Consider the following 5,000-nt stretch of genomic DNA (forward strand, 5'->3'; position numbering starts at 1 on the left):
AGACAAAATAAAATGGAATCACAACTATGGGTGACCCTCTATGCTAGTTATAAAGAAATTAAATCACAACTATGAGTGACCCTCTATGCTAGACAAAAGAAAATGGAATCACCATTATAGGTGACCCTCTATGCTAGACAAAATGAAATGGAATCACAACTATGGGTGACCCTCTATGCTAGACAAAATAAAATGGAATCACAACTATGAGTGACCCTATATGCTAGTCATAAGAAAAAATGGAATCACAACTATGGGTGAACCTCTATGCTAGTCACAAAGATAATGGAATTACAACTATGGGTGAACCTCTATGCTAGTCATAAAAAAAAGGGAATCACAACAATAGGTAAACCTCTATACTAGTCATAAAAAAAATGGAATCACAACAATGGGTGAATCTCTATGCTAGTCATAAAAAATGGAATCACAGCAATGGGTGAACCGCTATGCTAGTCATAAGAAAAATGGAATCACAACTCTGGGTGAACCTCTATGCTAGTCATAAAAAAATATTAGAATCACAATTATGGGTGAACCTCTATGCTAGTCATAAGAAAAATTGGAATCACAACTATGGATGAACCTCTATGCTAGTCATAAGAAAAGTGGAATCACAACTGTGGGTGAACCTCTATGTTAGTCATAAAAAAATGGAATCACAACTATGGGTGAACCGCTATGTTAGTCATAAGAAAAAATGGAATCACAACAATGGATGACCCTCTATGCTAGTCATAAAATAAAAGGATGGAATCACAACAATGGAGGAATCTCTATGCTAGTCATAAAAAAATGGAATCACAACTATGGGTGAACCTTTATGCTAGTCATGAGAAAAATGGAATCACAACAATGGGTAAACCTCTATGGTAGTCATAAAAAAATGGAATCCCCACGATGTGTGACCCTCTATGCTAGTCATAAGAAAAAATTGAATCTCCACGATGTGTGACCCTCTATGCTAGTCTTAAGAAAAATGGAATCTCCACGATGTGTGACCCTCTATGCTAATCATAAGAAAAAATTGAATCTCCACGATGTGTGACCCTCTATGCTAGTCATAAAGAAAAATGGATTTGTAAAATGAGTGGGTGCGTTCTTGCAACACCACCACTTGCAACTCTGTGACTTGAAGCAAAGTTTGTATTTATACTTAAAGTATAATAGATTAAATAAAACAAACAATATCAATGAGTTTGCTTAATGCTTCGCTAAGAAAATCAACCCCTTTTCATACTTACCCTTTAGTAAAAAAAAAATGAATCTAAGAAATTACACTTCCCAAATATTATATCCACATGATCGTATACCCTGACTGAAAAATAAAAAATTAAATTGAACGTGATATCGTGAAACCTTTATCTTTAGGTCAACTATTTTAACACAATCGTACAAAAATTATCCCTTTTCAAAAATGTATATAAAAATATCCCACGAAAAGTAAAAAAAGGAAATTACATACCCTTACTATCAAAAAAAAAAAAAATCAAAACAGGAATTAGGCCTGAATGGAAATTAACACGTGTTTTAGTCAACCACGTTTTTTCTATAATTTCGTAAATTTCACTTCACTTAGTTTTAACACAAAATTAAACATTCACTCACTGCACAATATATATAAATGAAAAATTTTAACCACTGGGATAATAAGCAAAGGTAAACTCACCACAGACAGTTGGATATCCTGCTAAACAATGGGACTAGGCCCACCACGTGGTTTTTAAAAACAAAACGTTTCACGGTGCGAACACATGCACAAATAAACAAGATTTTATAAATAAAATGCTTTTGCTGTTTTCTTCCACAGTTCCAACTCCAGTGATAATATGATTTACTTGAAATGAAATTGAGGTTCGTCAAGTTGCTAAAGACAGAGAAGGGGGGAATTTGACTTTAATAGAAATAATTTTAAATTACTGTCTTAGCGAATCCTGGCAAGGTCGCCAGTTTGTTACGAGCCCGTGCTGTGAGTCCAGCCTTGCTTAAGGAACTCTGGGCAGTAACAAAGGAAAGGAATAATGGAAAGGTCGCCAGTCGGTAATAAGACAAGGAATACCGACAAATAGATATATTTACAATAATAATTAAATAAAAATTAATAAAAGGGGAGCACAGCAGATAACTATATTTTAATTTAAGCCACGAGGAGTTTTGCATGGAGTTTGATGGACCGTGGATGAGAATTCAGCACAGCAATCACGTTCCCTGGAAAGGGAAATAAATTGAATTATTAACAGAACACTTTCTTCTACCAGCTGGGAACACGATGAAGTTGTGTGGTTAAAACCTTTTAAGCAAATTAAATGGAAGTGCAAAGCTTAGGGATTTAAACACTATACGTGGGAAAACAACACTGTTACAAGGTGAATTAATTAAGGTTAGGAGCAAACGGTACATGTGGTTGGGACATAAGGAATAGGATAAAAAGGTTCAGTGGGTAGGATCTTTCTTTAAAGGATAAAAGGACAAATGGGATGTGATAAGGAAGGGATGGGAGGTTCGGTAAAGATGACGAGGATCTCAAAATCAGACACCTTACCTTAGTAAAAAGGACTCTGGTTCCTCCCTTGTGGAGGATATGTCAGGTCCAGCCTCCCTGATGTCTTGAGGGCGAAGAGGTCTTTTAGCGAAGAAGGATGCCTAGCCGCTCCTAGGCAGACTGGGCTTCCTTTTGCCCCCAAGGTGGGGGGGGGGGGGAATTGGCCTGATTGTTGTCCCATTGGTCAGGCCTTGTCACGTGCCCCAACACCCCCATAAATAGGCCTCCTCTTTTTCCTGGGATCTCGACGTCGCCACGTGGTTCGTAAAAGATGGCTGGAAATGAAATCTCAAGGGAGTAGACTGGTATAGGATGGTTGGAGGGGGGGGGGTGAGAGACTGGGTAGGGTCCCAAAACTTGTGGCCTGCCAACTAAGTCCTTGCTGGTGGGGTCTTTGTTTGAAAAAAAGATGGCGCAATGACCTCCATTAATAACAATATACTGTAGAGTATCCCAAAATAATGTATACATTCTTTGACCTTGAATAGCTAATAATTTTTTTTTTTTTTTTTTATTTCAGATTTGATTTTGGAGTAAGAATGGCGGATACTGGGCTAACGTTCAAGGAAAAAAAAAATTTTTCTGAAAACATTCTGGAAATGTGAAAATAAAGCTGAAGCGTAAAGACGATTTACGAGTGAGTTCCACAGAGATGCCCCAACACGCGTCGCCATTTCACAAATCGTAGAAAATTTTGAGAATCATGGGACCATCCAGTGCATAAGAAAAGGACATTCAGGATGATAAAAAACATCGACAAACCCAACCAAAGAGTAAGATGTTATTGCTAATGTTCAAAATTCCCCACGAAAATCTGTTAGTCAACTGTCACGTGAAACAGGTATCCCAAAATCGAGCATCCATCGCATTTTGAAGGGTTGGCAATGGAAAAGTTTTATTCCAGCGCTAGTTCATGCTCTAAATGAAGATCACCCTGATAGAAGGATTGAATTCTGCTGTAGTACCGTGCACTATGTGCAGACGATAACATGTTTTCACTGAAATTATCTAGAGTGACGAAGCCACATTTAAATTAAATGGCTCAGTAAATCGCCTTAACTGCGGTTACTGGGCAAAAGAAAATCCTCATCTTACAGTGGAACGTCACTTGAATTTGCCTGGAGTCACTGTCTGGTGTGGACTTTCAGCTAGGGGACTTATTGAACCATTCTTTTTCTAAGGGACAGTGGCGGGGTTGAATTATCTCGACATGTTGCAAGAATTTGCTATGCCACGCTTCCAAGAACAAATTGGAGATGCCGAGTTCTACTTCCAAGATGGTGAACCCCCACACTTTCATCGTAATATGAGAGGATATCTGGATGAAAACCTGCAAAACAGATGGATTGGAAGAAGAGGGGTTGTTGAATTTCCTGCAAGGTCGCCAGATTTGACACCCATGGACTTTTTTTGTGGAGATTTTTAAATGACAAGGTGTACAGCAGAAAACCTAAAACAATTGACGAATTTAGAGAGGCAATTGAAGAAGAAAGTGCTTAGATACCGAGAGAAATGCTACTAATAGTTTTCAGTTCCATATTTTCACGATGCGAAAAGTGTATTGCGCAGAACAACAACCAGTTTGAACACTTTCTGCGAGCTGATCTTTTTTTTTTTTTGAACATTCTCAAATTGCCCCATGTATCCTTACTTTTTCACTGTGAACTCTCAGAATCTTTAAATGTGCATTGTTTCTTTTCTGTGAATATGTTTTTTTACGTTGAAATCAATAAATTGAACAAGTTGTAGCAATCCAAAGAGTATACATTATTTTGGGACACCCTGTATATATAAAACAAGATTAGTGCCAACGTCAAAACCAGGTGCCAACTTGTATCCCTCAGCCAGCAGGCGAACCCTTCGTACTGGCGGTTCAGCCTGATGCTCTCTCTCTCTCTCTCTCTCTCTCTCTCTCTCTCTCTCTCTCGTCAGTATGAGAGAGAGAATGATATTCGATTGATAAAATTATAGGCAATGACTGAGAGGCATGGTTTTGTAATCCAATATTGTTAATGTAAATTATTATACGATGCAGTACTAGTACTCTCTCTCTCTCTCTCTCTCTCTCTCTCTCTCTCTCTCTCTCTCTCTCTCTCTCAATACTGAATAAAATATAACAATGCAAATAAGACTACTTTAGTAAGAGAATTGATATATCTAAAAATCAAAGTTTACAAGGTGTGTTATTGTAGAATGATTAATCCAGGTTTTAATAGAACTACAGTTACTCTTCAAGTTGAAGAACCTAAGAGAATAAATTGAGAGATGATAGAAACGCAGCAGGTGTAAAATGAACTTGTGCTCGATAGAATTGTCAAAAATATCACACTCTTGGTTTACTGTGTCCATTATATGTCATGTATGGTTATTCATACATGGTTTTGCATTTATTGAACATATATTCGCGTTTTTGCTTGGGTTTCCTGTATCTGCATACTCCATATATTACCAATATTCT

Source organism: Palaemon carinicauda, chromosome 8, assembly GCF_036898095.1.
Source record: "Palaemon carinicauda isolate YSFRI2023 chromosome 8, ASM3689809v2, whole genome shotgun sequence".
Taxonomy (NCBI): domain Eukaryota; kingdom Metazoa; phylum Arthropoda; class Malacostraca; order Decapoda; family Palaemonidae; genus Palaemon; species Palaemon carinicauda.